This window comes from Quercus suber, unplaced genomic scaffold, assembly GCF_002906115.3.
Source record: "Quercus suber isolate HL8 unplaced genomic scaffold, Cork oak 2.0 scaffold_74, whole genome shotgun sequence".
In the NCBI taxonomy this organism is placed as follows: domain Eukaryota; kingdom Viridiplantae; phylum Streptophyta; class Magnoliopsida; order Fagales; family Fagaceae; genus Quercus; species Quercus suber.
In genome coordinates this window covers 1263897-1273444 of record NW_027069539.1, presented here as the reverse complement: position 1 = coordinate 1273444, position 9548 = coordinate 1263897, and the positions used below count along the sequence as shown (strand labels likewise).

Below are 9548 nucleotides of genomic sequence, written 5' to 3'. Positions count from 1 at the left end.
CTTCAGGTTTTTTACCTTGAAACTGTTGGTTTCATTGGCTTTCCTAAGTAATCATATTGCTGTCTTATTTACTTTTCCGCACTAGGTAATATAATTGCATGTGTTTAACCTAAATCTGAATAATAAACCTAAGTCTTAACTTGGTTAATTAATTAGGTTAAACAATCTGAGTGTTCAGGGGTCTAAACAAACAAACAAAAAAAACTCATATTCGAAAGAAAAAGGGTTAGAGTATTTTCTTCCTGGGCTCACAATTTCCCCCTACTTCCCTAATGAAAGGAAGACAAATTTACAATTTCTTCCATATTTTTCTAATGTATTCATAAAGTGCAATTTGTACTAATTTAATCCAGTTATTTTTATTCTTTTGTAAAATAGATGGATATATAATAAATTAATATGAGAGATTAAAATTTGTAAGGATGTGGTGTAAAACTCATATTTTACCCTTTCAATCTCAACATATTACATTTTTTTATTACATATTCAAGAATAAGCACAATCACACCCAATAAATTCTAATACTCATAAATAAATCCAACCAAATTAGGAGTTTATTGAGATGTTATTAGGTGTGGTAGGATGTATTAAATTTTAAGTAAAATACTGATGTGGCAATCTCTTATTAGATGGTGTAAAATATGGGTTTTACACCTCATCCTTATCAAATTCAAACTCTTAATATGAAACGTTCACTAGTTTTATAGTCATCTTATTCAATATCTACAAATCAAATTCGTCTAAAGATAACTGCCCTCTGGAGATATCATTTAGAATATTCCAATAGATGCATTTCTTATTATACTTCCATTCCTAGATATTGTAATAAGGTCACTCAAGAATTAGCTCGATATGCTAAGAAGACAAGAAATTAACCCTCAGTTTGGCTCGAGGACGTACCTTCTTTTCTCCTTCCCATAGTAAACTTTGATTCATTACAAATACAATCTATCGTTTTGGGCTAGTTAAAAAATAAAAATAAAACTTTGAAACAAGGCAAAGATGCACCTTCTAGGCCCATTTTCCACAATTACTGAATTACCTTCCCTTATGGGTCCAATCCTAGCCCAAATTTAATTTAAGCTTAACTATAAAGCCAACGATAGCTCACGAGCCTTTAATTCAATGACTTCCTTGCAATTCTCAACCGAAATAGAACTCACACGTGAGGGCAAGTTACAATCAACAGAATATTCTATGGCCCACATAAACAAAAAATTGAAAATGACTACTTTTTTTTTTTAACCCAGTCCACAAAACAATAAGATCTATCAGTGACACAAAAACATTTTCTCACAGATTAACATGATTGAATAATGTTAGGGACATATTCACACACCCAAATTCATAACATATTTTGTTGTGATTTATGTATAATAAAATATTTTCAAGGGCATGTTAAACATGATGTTACTCAAATTTCAATTTACAACTTTAGTAAGTTATAAAAGGATAATGAAAAATATATCACAATCAACTCAAATGGATCAAGCATTTGGTAGTGTAATCAAACAATAATAGTCTAATACACATCAATGTTATCAATTCTGTTCTAACCAAAAAATTCTTTTATGGTTTATTAATGTATTGGTACGAATCACCCATATGTTTCATCTTGGCCTAAATTCTAGTTTATTCTAATTTGTTCCGATAAATTTCGGCTGCATGTGACCAAATGATTAAGCTTTTTTCTTGGCTCTTTTTTTTAATTTTCTTCTTAGAATATGGAATTTGAATTTGAATATTTTATTTGATATCACTGACATAAGAAATTGGAGCAATTTGAGTTATTTATTTGATTCATCATAAATTTTTTCTTGATTTGATATTTGAAATTTGGTGTATTAGGCTAAACTGTTAATTCATTCTAAAATTAATTTCCTTTTTATATATGGTAATATTAAATATGTTTATGATTTGATTTTGCATAGATACATTGATATGATATACATCTTTTTGATGAATTATTTTGTGTTATTAGAGATAACTATGAAATGGCAAGTCAAAATTAATTGATACTAAAATATTCTGTTTCAATATACAAACTATAATCATTACAATTTTGATACACATACATGCCATTTAGACAATATAAAATGAGATCCTACAAAATAAATAAATAAATAATATCAATAATAACAATAATATAGTTAGATTTAAACATTGAGAACGCATGCAATTAACGTCTACCGGTTACAAGTGTATTCTTTTTCTTTCTTTTAAATAATAAGAATTTTTTAACGATAATTTATTCAATTAAATATATAATTATGTAATTATGGTAGGACCTATCTCTCTATAAGAGGGAGGAAGTATGCTTTCGAAATACACAATAATTTCTTTTAAAAATGACAAGTTACTCCACACACAAAGACATTTTGCAGTGAAATTTTAGTAAGGACATCATTTTTTTTAAAACTAATTAAGACACAAGCGTGTGCACTCACATGCGCGCGCGCGCACACACACACATATATATATATATATATTGGAGACTTGAGATATATTCAAGTCATGCTATTCTCCCTCTCCACCCTTATAATAAGACTGTCACACTCTGGGACACAAAATACCACAAACAGCAAACGTAACATAGGGACATAATACACAGAACAAGCAGCTAGCACAATCTTCCCCTTGAATCTCCAAATGATGTGGAGTCTTACACAGTTTGTTGGTAAGTATCAGCCAGCTGAGGCTAAGACCGAGACATCATCAATATTATGAGTCTGAAGTATTTCACAGATGTGAGGGCAAGGTTGTCTATGATTAAAGTCTTGGGCCCAAGCCCATTCTTGGACCCATCGTACTATCCATTGTATAAATATGGGCCAGTAATGGGCTTTGTTCATGATTTTCTCAATCAGGCCTTTCGATGTTGGCAGCTTAGCTTCTTATTCAAAACCTTGTCAGTTTATATCCTTCTTCTGGTCAGAGTGGGTGGGGTCTATTGTGAAAAATGAAGGTCGTCATTTTTCTCTTGGTCGGGGTGGGGTCTACTGTGAAAATGACACTTTTGCACAATACAAAAGTAAAAATACTGTCATTTTCGATTTTACTTTTGTATTGTGCAAAAGTGTCATTTTCGATTTTACTTTTGTATTGTGCAAAAGTGTCATTTTCGTTTTTACTTTTGTATTGTGCAAAAGTGTCATTTTCACAGTAGACCCCACCCCGACCAAGAGGAAGATATAAACTGAGTGTCATTTGACGAGGAATGCGTCCTTTGAGTGTTGGCAGCTGCGTAATATACGCAACATTCTTCTTAGTTCCAACCCTTGGCAATTCTCGGCAATCGTCTTTTTTATCACCTCCTATGGCCAGGTAACACTTGCTGGCTAAAGTTATTTGTGTGCGTGAGTGTGGTGATAGAGATAGTTCTTATTCTTTTCCTGTAATATTCATACAATTTCTTTTTGCAACAGCTTGCATTTGAGCGTTAAAGACGTTACGGAAATCCTGAAGCTCCTGATCCTCATTCTTGAACTCATTCCTAAACTCCGCGAGTGTATAAGATATTTCAGAAGAGGTGGTTAGCAGCAACGTCACCGGCGGTGACTGCACTGCCAACAACAAAATGGGTATTGAATCTTACAACTCTATTGTAGCCTCTATTGAAGCTTCTACATCTGCAGGAAATGGCGTTCATCATGCATACTACTCTTTCTTACTATTACTTAGAATTCCATGCTTTTTTTTTTCTTCTGAGGCTTAGTTCAGTAAGGAAGCATGGTGAGTGAGGTGTTTTTTTTGACACAGAGACAAGTTTTTCTTGGGGCCGTTATACTATCCTTCTAGATGTAGTACTATGGGCCCAAGATTGGGCTTTGTTCCTAATCTTCTCAGCCTGCCCTTTCTTTTATGCACTGTGTTTCCTTAATAGGCTTCTTCTGGGGTGTGTGTTTTATGGTTTGTGTTGTGGTCATTATGTTGATTAAAATTTTATCTCATACATCCCAATCCAAAAAAATAGAAAAGAAAAGAAAATTGAGGTGTGAGATTGGTGGATCTACTTCTTGTTTTGTAAATTTCTCAACCAAAAAAAAAAAAAAAAAAAAAAACTTCTTGTTTTGTAATGTTTTTAGTGGTAAAAATTGGTAATCTTCTTGAGTTTGTGGCTTACTTCTGTAGTATCTTTTTTTTTTTTTTTTTTTTTTATGAAAAATAAAAGTAATGCTTTTATAATGTATGTGCACCAATATATATTATTGGATTATTATGTTAGTAGATACCAAATCCATTTGAATTGATCTAAATTGCCAAAGATCTATTACCGATTGTGGGTTTTTTTTTCTTCTAAATTATTAATATTTATTTTTCCAAAAGATTTTGGTTTTTCACTATGCTAGGTGGACCCCAAAAGAATATTTTGAGGGTTAAGATTTATGTAAAACTAAATCTGATGTCTAAAAAAATGTTGAGGTCATAATTTGGTAATTATCATAATATCGGTCCATAGAATTTTAGAGAGCTTCATATGTAAGAAATGATATAGTTTTTTTTTTTTTTTAGGGAAAGAAATGAAATATTTTAATCAAAAGTTTTTTTTTTTTTTTTTTTGGAGGGAGTAGTTTAATTAAAAGCTATGATAACAATTTCGTTTGTATTTAAAATTAAAAAAGAAAACGTTATACCTTACCTTCTTCCATATCATAAACAACAATGACAACTTCTTTTATTTTTGAGCTTAACAATAATAATAACTTACTTTGAAAAATTAGAATTGCCATCAAAACTAAAAATAAATTAAAATAAATATAACAAATACTATCTCTGTCCCACTTTGTTTGTCCTTTATTCTATTTTGAGATGTTCTAAAATATTGTTTTGTTTCTAAAAATAAAAGTCATTAATTTACTAATGTTCCTATTATACCTCTATTTTATTAATAATTTAATTTTTTGATAAATTTATTTAAAAGTAGTTTTAGAAACTTATATATTTTTTAAAAATAAATAAAATAATAAATAATATTTCCTTAAAAAATTTAACTTTTCAATTATGACGAACAAAATGGGATAGAGGGAGTTTGGAAAATGTAAACCACCAAACACAGATATTAACACAAAACATGCATGCGGTCAAAAGACTCCAAACTGTAGATAGTATTATTATCAACGCTAAATATATAATCTATATATATAATAATAGGTGAAGCAGAGAAAAAATTCAATTAGATTTCAATTGGATTCTCAATTTTGTGCCACTTGTCCTAACCAAAACTAAAAAAAAAAATCTAATTAGATTATAAATTTGACTCAAATTTTGTGTCATGTATTTTATCTAAATTTTTTAATTTTTGTGCAAATAAATGATACATTAACATTTAACACGGAAACCAAGAAAACCACAATAATAATGCTCATTAACCTAAGCAAAAACATCTTACCTGCACACTTTTATGGAGATTATAGATTGGACTCTAATTTTGTGTCATGTATCTTATCTAAATTTTCTAATTTTTGTGCCCAAATAAATGATGCATTAACATTTAATACGGAAGCCAAGAAAACCACAATGATAATACTCATTGGCCTAAGTAAGAACATCTCACCTGCACACTTTTATGGGTGATCTTAATAGAGTTTAGAGCTCTTCTAATTCCACAACCAGAACCAAGGAGTCCAACTAAAAAGACTATAAAAGTAAAACATCATCTCCTCCTAATTCCATATCGCCATCCCATGTCTCCTCCTCTCTCAACCTCTACCAACTAGATCCACACACTACCCTCTCCTCCTCCTTACGGACTTCTCAGAGTAAGGCCGGGTTTAAACACAATGTTCAATCTCACTCTTCCTTACTTCACACTCTCATACATTAGCGCTTCATTGTTATCTCCAAGAAGATTCCAAGCTCAATGATAAGTTTTTATTTTTTAATGTCCCTTTATATATTTTAAATAATAAAATGCAATATTCTCTTTTTTTCTTCACTGTAGCATCACTTAAATAATAAAATGTTGTATTCTCTTTTTTTTATTCATTGTTTTATCTAATGCTATCCTATGTATGATAAACAAAAAAAAAAAAAAAAGACCAATAGCATTACTTAAATAATAAAATGCAATATATATTTTTCATTATTTGATTTAATTCTATCATCCGTGTGATAACAAAAAAATTGGCCAATAGCATCATTACAATTAACCAGTCCTGTACGGTAGCACAGGGTCACATACTAGTATTATAATAATATATGCAAGCTGTAAACCACAGCAAAACAAATAGAAAGACGTCGAGATTCAAAAGTCAAAAAGCATAGACTGACCGCATAAATACCCAACAAACAAATAAAAAGATACCCCGCACAGTAAGGTTGGAACTTTAGAAGCTTAAAGTTGAGTCAGGATTCGGCTCAGGTGGTGAACGAGAGTGGCAAACCGGCTAGTTGTGGAGGCAAGCAGACAATTGCAGGTTAGAGACGACGGCGGTGGCGTAGGGGTTTTTTTTTTTTTTTTTTTTCCTAAATAGATTTGGGTTTTTTAAGTAAACGACGGATATTTGAATTTCTTATCAATTGCAGGTTAGAGACGACGGCGGTGGCGTAGGGGTTTTTTTTTTTTTTTTTTTTCCTAAATAGATTTGGGTTTTTTAAGTAAACGACGGATATTTGAATTTCTTAGAGACTTGATTTACAAAGAATTTTTATTTTTGGTGGATAATATTGTTGATTTGGGATTTGTTGAAATTATTTTTGTTGTTTGTGTAAATTTGGACGTGCTATGGGCAATGAATGGGCTGGATTTTATTTTTCTTTGGGTTCCTTGTATCATTCTCATTTTCTTAAAAGGGTTTTTTAAAACTAATTTTAAAATTTGAGGGAGGCCCATATGGATTTAAAAAGAAGAGTAAGTCTGCAAACGAGAAACTAAAACCAGTTTTTTTTTAATCCCGGGGGCCAATAAGTAAAATTAGCGGGAAACTGGGGCTGTGTGCTTCCTGATGGTTTCATCTAGGTTGCGTTTGGGAACTTAGATTTGAATTTGGATCTGGATTTGAAATTAAAAGTTATTTCAAATCCAAGCATTTTAAATATTGAAAATTCTTGGTGAATTTATCAAATTTAAATCCTTAACCTTTTTTTAAACTTTCCAAGCAAATGATTTGGATTTAAGTCCCCTCAAATCTAAATCAAAATCCAAATCTAAATATATGGGATCCAAACAGGCCACTAGTGTGTGTGTATTGTGTGGTTTGTATTGTGGTTGTCTTGTTATGTAAAAATAAAATTTATACTCATTCATCTCAAAGAGTTATATAATTTGAGATATGCACATTTGTCTTCATTTCAGATTTGGATATACTGACTTGATTTTAGCATGATTTGAGATTGGCATGAAATTTGGGATGAATTGAGTTAATTCATAACCTGGAAAAAATCATAATTTTTGGAAATTTCTAGTTATTTTAATTTTAAAGCCAAAGTGGTAAAAATTAATTATGTTAGGCCAAATTTATTGGGTCCCTTAGTGTTTGGTTTTGGGCTTAAAAAATTTCAAGTTCGGGAATAGTCATTAAAAAGATTTTGGATAAATTAATCCAAATATGCAAGAACTTTGTTTTGAGACCCATTATGTGTTTCATTACCAATTTGATGGTTTAGGCTGTAAATTTATGTAGGTCATGAATGATGAAAATCGCTTAGGAATAATGAATATTAGTTAACCTCTAGTTTAGGGCAAACTGGATCATACTCCATTTGGGACAACAAGGTGATGGAGATGGTTGAGTTTTGATAGACATAATATGAAATTTAGGTACTGTCAAGTTATACTTTTGAAGAATACCTTAAATGGGTTTAAAAAGTTAAGCACAAAATTTTAAGCATTAAACCAAGTACTTATCAATAGTTAAATTCTTATCTTGTTCTTAATACCTCCTATTCGCTTAGATATAAATAGATATTGGTATGTTTATTTTCCTTGAGTCATTTAATCCCGTATTAGGTTCTACTTGATACTATTTGGGTGACACAAAAATTGTTTGTCTGTTTGAAGTAAGTAGACTTTAAATAATGATTCTTCTCAAGATATTATATTATAGGGTAAAATATAGTTAACATCCTTTGAGATTTGGACTAATACCAGTTAGGTTCAAAACTAACTAATTTGATTCCTAAGCCCAACTTGGACCCTAAACCGTTACTCATATTTCTCTTCTCTTGTGGTGATTAAGGATTAAGTTGGTCAATTTTTAAAAAGTGAACCTAGTTGGCATTAACCCAAACCTTAAGATGGTTAATAGTATTTTACCCTATTTTGTAAGAATCTTTGCTAAATAGTTAACCTTTTTATGTAAAAGTTCTTTCTATACATAGCTATTTTTTGCCTTTTCTTTTTTTCATAGGATACATAACTATCTATTTTATCATATATATATATATATATATATACACATACTTTGTGATAATCTTAATGAAAAAGAAAATGTTTTCAAATAATCAGCTAGACTATCTCTAATCTTTGGTAACACAAGGCTAAGATTTGTTCTTTGGATGAAATGTTGTTTATTGTGGTGTGGTGCATTACTATTGTTTACTCTTTGAAACCATTTATAATATTTTCTCTTCAGAGCCATTGTTATATTTTACCTTTTTGAGGTTATTGTTTTCCATGGGATTCACTTGCTAATTGTTAAGGTTGTTTTATTTTGACTAATATTTTATATACTGATTATTGTTTATTGTTATTGAGAAATTGAATGTGAAAAAAAACTATACTGTTAAATGTATTATTATATGTTATTATAAGTAGTTTATCCATTGATAAAGTGATGTTCTTGTAACTGAACTATAGCTTATTGAAACTGGGCAAATCTTTTAAGAGAGAATTTGTTTATTTAACAAGTTATATATTTTTCATTGTATTGTTAAATGTGCACTTCCAAAATAGGTTTTATTGTTTCTACTGAATTACTTTCATACTATTGATAAACGTTTTGTAAAATTTAATACATCGTCTATTATAATGCGCATTTTCACTTGACACTATCATATGATGTAGTTTCTTATTCAACTATTAACTCACCACACCCCCTTTTTTTCAGCCATTTTCAGATTAGTGCGGTGGACTTTCTTAATGCATCAAGTTAGTGATCGTTGGAGCTATGAACTGAAGACTATGTAGTTGAGAACTATGTAATAAAAATTTGCTTTGTTGTGTTTTTTTAGGGTTGTAAATTTGGTAATTGCAAGACTATTTGAGGATTTATTTGGAAACTTTATTTGCTCATATTTTAGTTTGATGAATTGTTGAGGGATTTGATATTTAAATGTGGTGTTGATGGTTTGGCTTATTATATTTGGATAGTTAGTTATGCTCTATTCCAATTTCAGAGCTTAGTGTCTTATCTAAATCTTTCATTTGGGATTGAGTCATGATAATGAGATTGATATATCTACTTTTAGTTACATTATATGGCAATCGATAAAACATTTACTTGTATTATTTAAATAAGTTGTTAGACTTATTAAATCGGTAATGTGATTAAATGTATACATCAATAGTTTTACTTTTATCAATCACCACATTGTGAGTTAGAGGAATT

At 30.2% G+C, this 9548-nt stretch overlaps 1 long non-coding RNA gene across 1 annotated transcript; it reads left to right on the top strand.

The window, feature by feature from the left end:
• The first annotated feature begins 6242 nt into the window (after positions 1 to 6242).
• On the top strand, positions 6243 to 9335 carry LOC136067473 (uncharacterized). Its single transcript, XR_010628948.1, has 2 exons — positions 6243 to 6416; positions 9048 to 9335. It is a non-coding gene; the product is annotated as an uncharacterized LOC136067473 (long non-coding RNA).
• The last annotated feature ends 213 nt before the right edge of the window (positions 9336 to 9548 follow it).